At 45.3% G+C, this 16515-nt stretch overlaps 1 protein-coding gene across 3 annotated transcripts in view; it reads right to left on the bottom strand.

Annotated features, from left to right (window-relative positions):
• LOC126108680 (nostrin) overlaps positions 1-16515 on the bottom strand; it is a 675422-nt gene that overhangs the window by 129477 nt on the left and 529430 nt on the right. The gene's annotated exons all lie outside the window — the stretch shown is intronic.

The raw sequence follows: 16515 nt of genomic DNA on the forward strand, positions 1-16515 counted from the left end.
GAATTGAACACTTTCAACTGCAGTAGTTGCAGTCAGCTCGGATGCACAAGATATTTTGCAAAATTTTCTTCGGGTGCAGGTCACGGCGAAGCCAGCGCTTTCGAAAATTACGAAAGGAAAGCGAAAACTGAACTTCTTCAGGAGGGTCGATATTCCGTCCAGCTGTTCTTGAAAAAGAGATCTTCAAGGACGCGGAGGAGAAACGGTGATGTGGGAAACAGCAAAAGTCGTTCTCTCCGGATGCAAGTCCCGGGCTCCCACACTCCGTACTTGTGAGAAAATATTCAGTGAAGTTCGCTGGTTCCGATGTCTACCTTCTCATCAATGAAACCTCAATACTCAACAGTATCATCGTCTGTAAACGGATCACTGCGTCGCTCTGGAGATCACCCATTCTGCTTCAGCACCGCCGCACCTACAGAAAAGAGATAATTAAAACTCAACCCTACGTAACAGACCTATAGAAGAAAGCTACCACAAAACTAGGGATAGTTTCAACATTCGAAATTCGATTCCTCCAGTTCCTTTCGCTCTAGGAAGTTTCGTGTGCAGATTTTTACGGGTACGAAGATTCAGACTGCTACAGGGTCTACCGGTGCTATTTGCGGGGAAACAACGCAAGTTTAAATTTTAATAACCAACAGCCTCAGTTGCACTGTGTTGTGTCGGCAGATTACCCAACACAACGCCCACTAATTGAGAGAGGAGGCCGAAATGCACGCGTCAACTCACGCAGGCTGGCGTTAGGTCTGAAACAGGATACGTAATGAATGCTATAAAGAAAAGTACGTAGCTGCTGGAATACTTAACTTTAATCCATCATTTGTATACAGCGTTCTTGATGATACAAGTGAGACTCTCTCTAGAAATGGTTAATGGCGCCTTGCTAGGTCGTAGCCATGGACTTAGCTGAAGGCTATTCTAACTATCTCTCGGCAAATGAGAGAAAGGCTTCGTCAGTGTAATCGCTAGCAAAGTCGTCCGTACAACTGGGGTGAGTGCTAGTACGTCTCTCTAGACGTGCCGTGTGGTGGCTCTCGGTCTGCGATCACTGACAGTGGCGACACGCGGGTCCGACATGTACTAATGGACCGCGGCCGATTTAAAGCTACCACCTAGCAAGTGTGGTGTCTGGCGGTGACACCACACACTGTTTACCTAGAATTTATCTAGCTTTCAGTCGGGATAACCCAACCTTCTTCAGAATAACAGTATGTACCGTTTGTCCATAGTGGACATCGTCAAGTTAAAACTACAAATCCATAAATTAGCGCCAGATTTGAGTTCCAGTACAGCACAGGAGTGGAATTAAAATACAAGGTGAAAGCATATCAATGATACGATTCGCTGATGACATTGCTATCCTGAGTGAAAGTGAAGAAGAATTAAATGATCTGCTGAACGGAATGAACAGTCTAATGAGTACACAGTATGGTTTGAGAGTAAATCGGAGAAAGACGAAGGTAATGAGAAGTAGTAGAAATGAGAACAGCGAGAAACTTAACATCAGGATTGATGGTCACGAAGTCAGTGAAGTTAAGGAATTCTGCTACCTAGGCAGTGAAATAACCAATGACGGACGGAGCAAGGAGGACATCAAAAGCAGACTCGCTATGGCAAAAAAGGCATTTCTGGCCAAGAGAAGTCTTCTAATATCAAATACCGGCCTTAATTTGAGGAAGAGATTTCTGAGGATGTACGTCTGGAGTACAGCATTGTATGGTAGTGAAACATGGACTGTGGGAAAACCGGAACAGAAGAGAATCGAAGCATTTGAGATGTGGTGCTATAGACGAGTGTTGAAAATTAGGTGGACTGATAAGGTAAGGAATGAGGAGGTTCTACGCAGAATCGGAGAGGAAAGGAATATGTGGAAAACACTGATAAGGAGAAGGGACAGGATGATAGGACATCTGCTAAGACATGAGGGAATGACTTCCATGGTACTAGAGGGAGCTGTAGAGGGCAAAAACTGTAGAGAAAGACAGAGATTGGAATACGTCAAGCAAATAATTGAGGACGTAGGTTGCAAGTGCTACTTTGAGATGAAGAGGTTAGCACAGGAAAGGAATTCGTGGCGGGCCGCATCAAACCAGTCAGTAGACTGATGACAAAAACACTCGTGGCTGCCGCATCGCAGTCGTGAACTGGGGCCGAGGCAGTTTCAGATAAGTTTTTACAGTCTGACGATAATTATGGATTTGTAGTTTTAGCTTGACGATGTCCTTGGGTTATCCCGACTGAAACATAGGTAAATTCTAAGTACACGGTGCAACTGAGGCTGTTGGTTATTAAAATTAATATTTATACAGTTGCTGAGAGGGCCGCGAAATTTTGAAAATATTCAACGCAAGTTTACTTGAGCAATGGAACGGAAAGAATGTATAGACAACGATACGTTGGAAACGCCATAAGGTTCTCCGCAGATAGCGCCTACGACAAACGTATCACTTCCTCCTACAAATCTCTCGCGAAATGACCACGGTCGGACTCTCAGAAAAATTGGAGCTCATACGGAATTATGGCACAGTTAGCTTAACGAATCAGGCATCCAAGTTGTTGACAATAAAAAAAAACAGGTGAATGGAAATTAAAATAGTTAGATCACGATCAATTTGGCTTTCTGAGGATGACGAAATTCCGAAACACGTCATATGGGCAGTAAAGTCATTTCTAGCCTGGTGTCTGACTTTTACCACTGAGACCCAGTCAGTCTGAATGCAACTACGGATTGTCTTGATTTCATGTTCCACGTCCGATATCAAATGACAAATTTTTTCTCGACTAATATAATTATAATTTTACAATTTTTCGATTTTTTTCTGTTGAGTGTCTTGCGATTAAAATTCAACGTGAAAGGCCATCAATGATACGATTCGCTGATGATATTCCTATGTTGAGTGAAAGTGAAGAAGATTACATGATCTGCTGAATGGAATGGACAGTCTAGTGAGAACGGACTATGGATTGAGAGTAAATTGAAGAAAGAAGAAAATAATGAGAAGTAGTAGAAATGAGAACAGCGTGAAACTTAACATCAGGATTCATGGTCACGAAGTACGTGAAGTTAAGAAATTCTGCTACGTAGGAAGCAAAATAACCAATGACGGATGGAGCAAGGAGGACATCAAAAGCGGAATAGCCCTGGCAAAAAGGGCATTCGTGGCCAAGAGAGGTCTATTAGTACCAAAGATAGGCCTTAATTTTAGGAAGAAATTTCTGAGAATCTACGTTTGGACCACAGCATTGTATGGGAGTGAAACATGGACTGCGGGAAATCCGGAACAGAAGAGAATCGAAGAATTTCAGATGTGGTGTTACAGACGAGTGTTGAAAATTAGGTGGACTGGTAAGGTAAGGAATGAGAAGGTTCTGCGCAGAGCCGGCCGCTGTGGCCGAGCGGTTCTAGGCGCTTCAGTCCGGAGCCGCGCTGCTGCTACCGTCACAGGTTCGAATCCTGCTCGGGCATGGATGTGTGTGATGTCCTTAAGTTACGAGGGCTATCCACAAAGTACATTACGTTTTGGAATTAAAAATAAATAAAGTATTGGAATTTTTTTATTATATACAGATGAAAGCCACACTTAAATACTACTTTTCTACATAGTTGCCATTTAAGTTAAGGCACTTATCGTAGCGATGGACGAGCTTGGAAATTCCTTCGTCGTAAAATTCGGCCGCCTGCGCCTTCAACCACGTAATGACTGTCTTTTGGGACAGAAAATGTGTGATTTTTGTGGATTTCCTGGAAAGAGGCACTGCAATAAACTCTCAAAGGTATTGCCAAACTCTGCACAACCTCAGAAGAGCAATACAAAACAAGCGCAGGGGAAAGTTGGGCTCAAAGATCTTGCCGATTCACAACGCCCGGGCCCACACGGCAAATGCCACTCGTGAAGTTCTCGAATCTTTTAAGTGGGAGTTGTTTCCTCATCCGCCGTACAGTCCCGACCTGGCACCGAGCGACTTCCACTTATTCCCAGCAATGAAGAAGTGGTTGGCTATGCAGCGTTTCGATGACGACGCACAGCTTCGAGAAGAGGTAACCACGTGGTTGAAGGCGCAGGCGGCCGAATTTTACGACGAAGGAATTTCCGTGCTCGTCCACCGCTACGATAAGTGCCTTAATTTAAATGGCAACTATGTAGAAAAGTAGTATTTAAGAGTGGCTTTCATCTGTATATAATAAAAAATATTTCCAATACTTTATTTATTTTTAATTCCAAAACGTAATGTACTTTGTGGATAGCCCTCGTAGTTAGGTTTAAGTAAAACTTCCTGGCAGATTAAAACTGTGTGCCGAACCGAGACTCGAACGCGGGACCTTTGCCTTTCGCGGGCAAGTGCTCTACCAACTGAGCTACCCAAGCACGACTCACGCCCCGTCCTCACAGCTTTACTTCTGCCAGTATCTCGTCTCCTACCTTCCAAGCTTTACAGAAGCTCTCCTGTCCCTTCTCCTTTTCAGTATTTTCCACATATTCCTTTCCTCACCGGTTCTCAAAAAATGGCTCAAATGGGTCTAAGCACTATGGGACTTAACATCTGAGGTAATGAGTCCCCTGGATTTAGAACTACTTAAACCTAGAATGAGATTTTCACTCTGCAGCGGAGTGTTCGCTGATACGAAACTTCCTGGCAGATTAAAACTGTGTGCCGGACCGAGACTCGAACTCAGGACCTTTGCCTTTCGCGGGCAAGTGCTCTACCATCTGAGCTACCTAAGCACGACTCACGTCCGGTACTCACAGCTTTACTTCTGCCAGTACCTCGTCTCCTACCTTCCAAACTTTACAGAAGCTCTCCTGCGACCCTAGCAGAACTAGCACTCCTGAAAGAAAGGATATTGTGGAGACATGGCTTAGTCACAGCCTAGGGGCTGCAAGGTTCGCAGGAGAGCTTCTGTAAAGTTTGGAAGGTAGGAGACGAGGTACTGGCAGAAGTAAAGCTGTGAGGACGGGGCGTGAGTCGTGCTTTGGTAGCTCAGATTGTAGAGCACTTGCCCGCGAAAGGCAAAGGTCCCGAGTTCGAGTCTCGTTCCGGCACACAGTTTTAATCTGCCAGGAAGTTTCAATAGGAGAGTTAACGGCGAAAGTAAAGCTGTGAGTGCTGGTTGTGGTTGAATATTTAAAGGTAGAGGTCCTCGGTCCAGCACAGTCGTAATACAAGAGGAAATTTAAGATCAATGAATATCATACTGAGTGGGTCAAGATTTCTCTGTGCGAAGCTACTGTCTGCATCTGTGTGAGCCGGCTGGGAAAGACCTAATCTCCCTCTGTGTACCCTGAATCCCAGGCCACCTTGTTAGGTCCCGCCTCCCACGCCTCCTACAGTCTTGACACTCTCGCCGCCTTTGTTAGCGCTTCACTCACTTTCCAGGGTCCAGGCCTCTCCGTAGACCACATCCTCTCCAGAAAACCGCTGCTCGCTGCTTTCTCTCCGCCTTCGAGTGGGCAAAAGGTTCCACGAGCGAGCGGTGGACGTCTCGGCACAAGTGAAAATACGACTAAGCTCTCACCCTGAAGATGATGATTGCAAATACGGTCGAAACGCCGCTTGTACTGGCAGTTAAACCGGAACGTAATTACAGCCCACTTTACACCGAAGCGAAGACAAGCGAACGAGAATTCTCTCTGGTATAAAGGTTAGGTGCGCGTCAGCAAACGGCATTCCGTCGTGTTCGGTTCGCATTCGCTTGTGTTCCGCTCGTTGTCGGTAGTTTAGCCAAGCTTCAAAGGAAGCTTGCGCGCTCTCCGCTTCGGCGCTTGTCTACTTTTGTTGTTGTTGTTGTTGACATGAGATGATGAGCGATGGATTAGACCGACGAGAAGTAATGTTGCTGACAGAAGGAATACACAGGGTGATTCCGTGATGGTGTTAAGAAATTTCAGGGATGATGGCGAAGCGTAAGTGTACTCGTATCAATCTGAGATAAGGGAACATGGTCCGGAAACGTCGGAGCCGTACGTTACAAGTGAAAGCTACTGCGAAACTTATCTCCCCCACCGAAAAAGTGTTCATACCTCTTAAGGTGCACATTGTACAGCCCATGTTTACTAGGCATTTTTTTCCCTCTTTTTGTAAATATCACCTCCTTCCAAAATACGGAAAGCGGAAAGGCTCCGAGTAGAAGAGATGTTTCACAATAGCGCAGATGAACGAGTGCTCATAGCTAGACTTGCCCTCTACGGAAACTACGGTTCGATAGTACACAGGGTGTTACAAAAAAGTACGCCCAAACTTTCAGGAAACATTCCTCACACACAAATAAACAAAAGATGTTATGTGGACATGTGTCCGGAAACGCTTAATTTCCATGTTAGAGCTCATTTTAGTTTCTTCCACCTACGCTCAATGGAGCACGTTGTCATGATTTCATATGGGATACTCTACCTGTGCTGCTAGAACATGTGCCTTTACAAGTACGACACAACATGTGGTTCGTGCACGATGGAGCTCCTGCACATTTCAGTCGAAGTGTTCGTACGCTTCTACACAACAGATTCGGTGACCGATGGATTGGTAGAGGCGGACCAATTCCGTGGCCTCCACGCTCTCCTGACCTCAACCCTCTTGTCTTTCATTTATGGGGGCATTTGAAAGCTCTTGTCTACGCAACCCCGGTACCAAATGTAGAGACTCTTCGTGCTCGTATTGTGGACGGCTGTGATACAATACGCCATTCTCCAGGGCTGCATCAGCGCATCAGGGATTCCGTGCGACGGAGGGTGGATGCACGTATCCTCGCTAACGGAGGACATTTTGAACATTTCCTGTAACAAATTGTTTGAAGTCACGCTGGTACGCTCTGTTGCTGTGTGTTTCCATTCCATGATTAATGTGATTTGAAGAGAAGTAATGAAATGAGCTCTAACATGCAAAGTAATCGTTTCCGGACACATTTCCACATAACATACATCCTTTCTTTGTGTGTGAGGAATGTTTGCTGAAAGTTTGGCCATACCTTTTTGTAACACCCTGTATAAACTATATAAATGACTTAGTAAATGGTAGGATCACCGATATTACTGGTAGCATTGGGTGGTAAATGACTGTGACTTGAGCCTCCCTTCGGGTATACCGTTCGCCTGGTGCAAGTCTTTGGATTTGACGCCACTTCGGCGACTTGCACGTCAATGGGGATGAGCACCTAGTCTCGGAGAAAATCTCCGACTCAGCCGGGAATCGAACCCGGGCCCTTAGGATTGACATTGTGTCGCGCTGACCACTCAGCTACCGGGGGCGGACATTGGGAGGTAAAGAACCATGAATAAATGTGTAAGAAAGGAAAAGGGAGCTGACGATTTGGCTCCTCTTTTGTTTTTTGTTTTGGTTGTTTGTCTTCCACATAATTCGTACAGTGTTAGTCCCTCGCGTATTCTACGTATATATTTACGAAATATAAATACGTAATCGCGTAAATTATGCTTTTTTATGTAACCAAAGCAAGTACTTTGATGCAAGCTGGTCGTAGGCTGTGTTCAATAAATGAACATCATAGAGATAAAAGCGATGACACTTTCTGCAGGACCTGACCACCATTCTGCAGGACAATGTTCAAGCACGTACAGTGCAAGATGTTACTGATTTGTTTGACTGATGGGGCTGCTAAGCGCTATACCACCTACTGCACTCCCCTGACTTGAGCCCTCTTGAGTTCAACTTGATTTCTAAACTGAAGGAGACACTTCACGGCATTCGCTTCAGAACTGCTACAAATTCTTGGGACAGTAGACCGCGCCGCTCGAATTGTCAACACAACTGGCACTGCTAAGAGTATCCTACGACTTCAGCATCGCTGGCAACGGGCTATACACGATGCAGGTGACTACTTTGAAGATGAGTAAGACTTTGAAAAACGATTCAAATGGCTCTGAGCACTATGAGACCTAACTTCTGAGGTCATCAGTCCCCTAGAACTACTTAAACCTAACTAACCTAAGGACATCACACACATCCATGCCCGAGGCAGGATTCGAACCTGCGACCGCAAAGGTCGCGCGGTTCCAGACTGTAGCGCCTAGAACCGCCCGGCCACCCCGGCCGTCAGTAAAACTTTGAAACACGAATCTATTGTGTACTATCTGTAAATAAATAGTTGCCACTATTAAAGTTCCAACCGTCGTATATTCTCACTCAGTTTCTAGACAGTTGACCGCTTCCGGTTTCTAGGAGAATCTAGTAACACACTGATGGCACATGTAGAAAGAGCAATCGTTATGAGGTAATGCCCGACAGGTATGAGACAAACACAATGTACAGGCAATGCGGGTACGACCTTAACTGACCAAAGCTTCTGCAGTGCATGCTTAATTACGGTAGACTGCGGAAACGTACGGTAGTTTTAGGCTCTTAACATACGCCGATGTTTACTCGACATTTTTTTTTTGTTTTGGTTCACGCTACCATCTCTGAAACTTAATACCCTGTTGCCCGCCCCCGGTAGCTGAATGGTCCCGGCACGGTAACTCAGCGTGTACAGTCAGAGGGTTAGCTGCCATCTGTAATAAAAAAAAAAAAAAAAAAAAAAAAAAAAAAACTGAGTTATTGCTCGCGGAAGTGGCGTCAAATTGAAAGACCAGCACCCGGTGAACGGTCTGCCCGACGCGAGGCCCTAGCCATACGATTAAATTTAAAAAAATACCTTGTAGTTTTAGCAACAAGGGTACGAGTATATGTAACCTACTCCACTGTCAGAAGTATCAAAATAATTTTCGATTCTAACTTTCGAATCGGTCGCCTCCGGACCAAAGTACACCACTGGCCCTTAAAATTGCTACACCACGAACATGACGAGCCACAGACGCGACATATAACCGACAGGAAGAAGATGCTGTGATATGCAAATGATTAGCTTTTCAGAGCATTCACACAAGGTTGGCGCCGGTGGCGACACCTACAACGTGCTGACATGAGAAAAGTTTCCAACCGATTTCTCATACACAAACAGCAGTTGTCCGGCGTTCCCTGGCGAAACGTTGCTGTGATGCCTCGTGTCAGGAGCAGAAATGCGTACCATCACGTTTCCGACTTTGATGAAGGTCGGATTGTAGCCTTTCGCGATTGCGGTTTATCGTATCGCGACATTGCTGCTCGCGTTGGTCGAGATCCAATGACTGTTAGCAGAATATGGAATCGGTGGGTTGAAGAGGGTAATACGGAACGTCGTGCTGGATACCAACGGCCACGTATCACTAGCAGTCGAGATGACAGGCATCTTATCCGCACAGCTGTAACGGATCGTGCAGCCACGTCTCGATCCCTGAGTCAACAAATGGCGACGTTTGCAAGACAACAACCATCTGCACGAACAGTTCGACGACGTTTGTAGCAGCACGGACTATCAGCTCGGAGACCGTGGCTGCGGCTACCCTTGACGCTGCATCACAGACAGGAGCGTCTGCGATGGTGTACTCGACGACGAACCTGTGTGCACGAATGGCAAAACGTCATTTTTTTCGGATCAATCCAGGTTCTGTTTACAGCATCACGATGCATCCGTGCTTGGCGACATCGCGGTGAACGCACACTGGATGCGTGTATTGGTCATCGCCATACTGGCGTATCACCCGGCGTGATGCTATGGGGTGCCATTGGCTACACGTCTCGGTCACCTCTTGTTCGCATTGACGGCACTTTGAACAGTGGACGTTACATTTCAGATGTGTTACGACCCGTGGCTCTACCCTTCATTCGATCCCTGTGAAACCCTACATTTCAGCAGGATAATGCACAACCGCATGTTGCAGGTCCTGCACGGGCCTTTCTGGATACAGAAAATGTTCGACTGCTGCCCTGGCCAGAACATTCTCCAGATATCTCACCAACTGAAAACGTCTGGTCAATTGTGGCCGAGCAACTGGCTCGTCACAATACGCCAGTCACTACTCTCGATGAACTGTGGTATCGTGTTGAAGCTTCATGGGCAGCTGTACCTGTACACGCCATCCGAGCTCTGTTAGTGCCCAGGCGTATCAAGGCCGTTATTACGGCCAGAGGTCGTTATTCTGGGTACTAATTTGTCAGGATGTATGCACCCAAATTCCGTGAAAATGTAATGACACGTCAGTTATATTATAATATAATTGTGCAATGAATACCCGTTTATCATCTGCATTTCTTCTTGGTGTATCAATTTTAAAGGCCAGTAGTGTATTTGTGCAATATCGCAGAATGCTCATTCAGCTTCTCGTCGCCCTTGAAACTCAGTGACGTGTTGCACCCAGCGTCTGTTTTGCCTTAATGGCATTCTAGACTCTCAATTCATCACGTCCAGTATCAAAGTTAACCAACGCTCACGATCGTTTCAGCGTGTATTTAAAGCAAACCTGCTTTGCATCCCGACAGTGGCAAAACTAGCGAAACCCTTACGCGTCTGGTGGGAAATTTGTTCAAATGGCTCTGAGCACTATGGGACTTAACTTCTGAGGTCATCAGTCCCCTAGAACTTAGAACTACTTATACCTAACTAACCTAAGTACATCACACACAGCCATGCCCGAGGCAGGATTCGAACCAGCGACCGGTGGGAAATTTTAACAGACATCGCCTTTCAGATATAGAAACTCGACTACCCACTTACGTTTATCTCGCACAATTTATTACAAGCCACTGATCCCGCGTCCGGCCATCCTGATTTAGGTTTTCCGTGATTTCCCTAAATGGCTCCAGACAAATGCCGGAATGGTTCCTTTGAAAGGGCACGGCCGGTTTCCTTCCCCATCCATTCCCTAATCCGATGAGACCGATGACCTCGCTGTCTGGTCTCCTCCCCCAAACAACCCAACCCCAACAAGCTACTGAAGATGGCTCATAAGCGGAACGCCAATGTTGCAAAATAAACAGCCTTTCATATACTTACATAGACGGACCACGTCTCCAAGAATACACAAGTAACTAAGCAACGACGGAAAACATAAAAAAATGACGGGATATGTGTTTATCCACAAAAAGTTTCCTCCTGCACGTTGGGAAGCCGCGAGCAGCACGGCATGTATTGTCGCTCTCCGCCTGGACCAGGTCACTAGGAAGACAGCCAGAGCGGCGCTTGTGCGGGCCCTGCAAGCAGCGGCTTGCCCTCGGTCAGGAGGAAACTGTTTGTAAACAGCGGACGTGAAACCCCGCGGGCTTCCGCCGCCCCTGACACGCATTTAGACCGCAGCAGGAAGCGGCGGCTTCTCTCCACAGCCGACACGCCCCCTCTGTTAACAGGCGCTAATCTCCGTCTGTTCTCTTTCCAGTACCTGCATCCACACTACCACTGCGCAAGCGCTTGTGGTGTGTACGCGCAGGCGTTGTTCCCTTCCTAGCATGATTTTCCAACACATCCTCCTTACGGAATGGTACGTAGCAGAGAGTTACCTACACTTCAGAGCCGTAGAAACTGGTACACCTGCCTAATATCGTGTAGGGCCCTCGCGAGAACGCAGAACTGCCCCAACAAGACATGGCACGGACTCGATTAACCCTAGGACGCCTAAGGGAGGGGTTCGTTGAACCCACAATTATTTTATGTCCCCTGGTTTTGCCCAAGTAACTTTCATACTACATATTCCCTTTGAGTTATTCTTTGTTGGCTATTTTATGAAACGTTAGTGTCAATATATTTTATAGAAAATTCCTGCTTTGGAAGAAAAAATAAACAAACTTATTATGGGTCCAACAAACCCCCGCCTTAGGCTTCCACGCTATAGAAAATTTCCCTTAGTAGAATTTCGTATTTCTCATCTCTACAACAGTGCAAGTTAGTTTCTTGTTGGTTGGTATTCTTGATATTCACAACAATCGGTTTGCTTTCAGAGGAAGAAGTGATTGTTGAGGTCAGTCAGCTGCTATTTATCTCGTAAACTTGCAGCGAGTTAGTGCAGTTCCGAACACGTAGGCCTCCAGTAACTTTGGTGTCCTACACAGCAAAAACGAAACCAAGTAAAAACTTACTGATGTTGTCAACAATGCACCAAGATAAAGGCACTGTTGGAGAAGAGAAGAATAAAACAATGCACCAATATAAAGGTACTGCTGGAGGAGAGAAGAATAAAACCGAGATAAATGTATATTATAATTCCACTAATGTTGGAAGTGATACCATTGATCAAATGGCGCGTATGTACACCGGCAAGAGGGGAACAAAGAGATGGCCTCTATCTGTATTTTACTCTCTCATCGACATTTGTGCTATCGATGCAACCACCATATTCATCCAGAAACATCCAAGATGGAATGAAAAGAAACACAACAAACGGAAACTTTATCTTCTGCAAGCTAGTTTGAAACTAGTGAAATTGCACTAGTGCCAACGCAAGAGGGTTATCTAACCAAACTGTTCAATTAATGGCGACTATTCTACAAAAGAAAATCAAAGAAGGGAAAACAGAAGCACGTCAGTCTCCTGCAGGGAAAGGTCGGTGCCATGTTTGTGTAAGAGAAGCTAAAACAAAGAAGCAGAAGTACAACAATCTAAGTAAACTAAAGCAGTATTGTGGACAGTGTCATAAACATGTGTGTAACACAAGTTCAGAAAAAATTGTGAAGTGTGTCCCTTGCCTTGAAGTTGAGAACTCAGAGTAGTCTATTGTATATGAACACATCTGTGTTTTGTATTGTAATATGCCAATTTTTTATTCACTCAATCCAATATTTATAACGATCAACAACATTTATAAACCAATGCCTTAGTTAAAATACATAAACCATTTTGAAAGTTGTAATTTTTCGTCAGTAAACTTAGTTAATACCTGTGGGCTCGCCGAACCCCTCCCCCCCTCTTAGGTATCCAAGTTAGAAAAAAAGGCTTGGGTGTCCTAGAGTTAGTGTCTGAAGTAGTGCTGGAGGGAACTGACACTATGAATATTGAAGGGCTGTCTGTAAATCCGTGCCGGCCGTGATGGCTGAGCGGTTCTAGGCGCTACAAAAAAATGGTTCAAATGGCTCTGAGCACTATGGGACTCAACTGCTGTGGTCATAAGTCCCCTAGAACTTAGAACTACTTAAACCTAACTAACCTAAGGACAGCACACAACAACCAGCCATCACGTGGCAGAGAAAATCCCTGACCCCGCCGGGAATCGAACCTGGGAAGCGAGAACGCTACCGCGCGACCACGAGATGCGGGCTCTAGGCGCTACAGTCTGGAACCGCGCGACCGCTATGGTCGCAGTTTCGAATCCTGCCTCGGGCATGGATGTGTGTGATGTCCTGAGGTTAGTTAGGTTTAAGTAGTTCTAAGTTCTAGGCGACTGATGACCTCAGATGTTAAGTCCCATAGTGCTCAGAGCCACTTGAACCATAAATCCGTAAGAGTACGATGGGGTGGGGATCTCTTCTGAACAGCAAGTTGCAAGGCATCCCAGGTATGCTCAATAATGTTCATGTCTGGCGAGTTTGGTGGCCAGCGGATGTGTTCAAACTCAGAAGAGTCTCCCTGTAGCCACTCTGTAGCAATTCAGGATGTGTGAGATGTCGCATTGTCCTGCTGGAATTGCCCAAGTCCGTCGGAATGCACGATGAACATGAATGGATGCAACTGATCAGACAGGATGCTTACGTACGTGTCACCTGTCAGAGTCGTATCTAGACATATCAGGGGTTCCATATCGCTCCAACTGCACACGCCCCACACCATTAGAGAGCCTCCACCAGTTGAACAGTCCCCTGCTGACATACAGGGTCAAAGGATTCATGAGGTTGTCACCATACCCGTCCGTACGCCCGATACAATTTGAAACGAGACCTGCCCGACCAGGCAACATGTTTCCAATCATCAACAGTCCAATGTCGGCATTGACGAGCTCAGGCGCGTTTTAATGCTTTCTATAGTGCAGTCATCAAGGGTACACGAGTGGACCTCCGGCTCCGAAAGCCCATATCGAAAATATTTCGTTGATTGGTTCGCACACTGAGATGAAATGAAATGATCGTATGGCATTGTTGGCCGGGAGGCCCCATGCGGGGAAAGTTCGGCCGCCGTATTGCCTTTGCAGTTGACGCCACTTCGGCGACTTGCGAGTCAATGATGATGAAATGATGAAGAACACACAACAGCCAGTCATCACGAGGCAGAGAAAATCCCTGACCCCGCCGGGAATCGAACGCGGGACCCCGTGCGCGGGAAGCGAGAACGCTACTGCAAGACCACACTGACACTTGTTGATGGCAGAGCATTGAAATATACGGAAGAGTTGCACTGCTCTCGTGTTGAACGATTCTATAGGTTTGTTTATAAATAAATAAATCTTCTGCCTCCAGTCACGGTTTTTCTTTATTTTACTTTTCGCACGACGCGTTTCGAGAAATAATTCCCATTTTCAAGTGCGTTTTTTGTGTGTATTAAGCCATTTCTTTTGATGTTGTCAGTCTGTGTGTGAGTCTGCTTCATTTCGTTGACTTTTACTGCAATACATAAGAAACACGCGATTTTTTAGTTGAGTATGAATTATTTTTGTGAAGTTAGTGGCGAAATTTAGAAGAATTTGTACTTACAGTTTTCTAATGGTCCATTTGTGCAGAGTCTCACATTAGAAAACAGTAAGTACAAATTCTTCTAAATTTCGCCACTAACTTCACAAAAAGAACTGATACCTAACTAAAAAATCGCGTGTGTCTTATGTATTACCGTACAAGTCAACGAAACGAAGCAGACTCACACACACTGACAACATCAAAAGAAATGGCTTAATACACACAAAAACGCACCTGAAAATGGGAATTATTTCTCGAAACGCGATGTGCGAAAAGTAAAATAAAGAAAAATCGTGACTGGTAGCAGAAAATTTATTTAGTTATAAACAAACCTATTGTTTCTACAGTCGCAGGCTTTCAAAAACCATTTATAATGGATCAAATCAGATTGAACGATTCTCTTCAGTCCTGTTTGCTCCCGTTCTTGCACGATCTTTTCCGGCCGCAGCGACGTCGGAGATTTGATGTCTCAACGGATCCTGATGTTCGCGATACACACGTGAAATCGTCATACAGGAAAATTCGCACTTCATCGCTACCTCGGAGATGCTGTGTCCTATCACTCGTGCGCCGACTAGAACACCACGTTCAGACTCACTTAAATCAACCTGCCATTGTACCAGCAGTAAACGATCTAACAACTGCGCCAGACACTTGTTGTCTTACATAGGTGTTGTCGACCGCAACTTCCTATTCTGCCTCTATCTCTGTATCTGAATGCGCATTCCTATACCAGTTTCTTTCGCGCTTCAGTGTACACTGTAGCGGATCCTAATTTGTACGACTGCTACAAAATTCGTACCTCCAGTTCACCCGATATTTGTTGACATCTGAGTCAACTACGTGCTTTTTGGAGCCATATTCTCAGCTATGAGATGTGTTTGTAGAGGAACCAATGGTCCAGATGGCTCTAAACACTATGGAACTTAACATCTGACATCATCAGTCCCGTAGACTGAGAAGTACTTAAACCTAACCTAAGGACATCACATACACCCATGCCCGAAGCAGGATTCGAACCTGCGACCGTTGCAGTGGCGCGGTTCCGGACTTGTTGAGGAACACATGGAAGGGAAGACACAGTTGGTTTTGCCGTAGTCTTTATGTAACTTTTTGTGCACGCGCTGTTACTGGGTAAACACGGAAATGTTTATTTATGATCGAATATATACGAAATAACCTGTTTTTAGGCAGTGTTCAGTCAGTATTGCCTATGGTTTGTTTGTAGAAAACTGTTCAAGAAAAACTGGCGACGATGCCTATAACGTACCGCTTTAATATTCCAATAGCCGCGCGGGATTAGCCGAGCGGTCTGGGAAGCTGCAGTCATGGACTGTGCGGTTGGTCCCGGCGGAGGTTCGAGTCCTCCCTCGGGCATGGGTGTGTTTGTTTGTCCTTAGGATAATTTAGGTTAAGTAGTGTGTAAGCTTAGGGACTGATGACCTTAGCAGTTAAGTCCCATAAGATTTCACACATATTTGAACATTTCGATTCCAATATTTTACCGGTACTGTTTAAGAAACTTCCTCGAATACTACGTTTCAAAAAATGTGTTTAACGTTATTAGAGCAAGATAATGTTTAGAAATAATGTGATGAATTTTCTAATACATCTTTATACTAAGTTGATAATTAAATAATTATTTTGTATTACAGGAGGTCAACAGCAACGCGTTCAGGAAAGTGGATGACAGATGAATTTCATTTACGAAGAAATTAGTGTTTAACGTCCCGTCGACAGCGAAGTCATTAGAGACGAGGCACAAGCTCGGATTAAAGAAGGACTGGGAAGGACGTCGGCCGTGCCATTTCAAAGGAACCATCCCGGCATTCGCCTGAAACGATTTAGGATGGTCCCATTACAACTTACCGCAAATATCAAATACTTAAACATACAGCTCTAAAACTGGCAGTATACTTACAATGTCCAGCCGATATTTTTTTGGTCGGTACGTCGATATTTTTTTCGTCAATATGTCGATACATTGCTACGGTCGCAGGTTCGAATCCTGCCTAGGGCATGGATGTGTGTGATGTACTTCGGTTAGTTAGGTTTAAG

The sequence above is a fragment of the Schistocerca cancellata genome, chromosome 11 (genome assembly GCF_023864275.1).
Source record: "Schistocerca cancellata isolate TAMUIC-IGC-003103 chromosome 11, iqSchCanc2.1, whole genome shotgun sequence".
NCBI classification, from domain to species: Eukaryota; Metazoa; Arthropoda; class Insecta; order Orthoptera; family Acrididae; genus Schistocerca; species Schistocerca cancellata.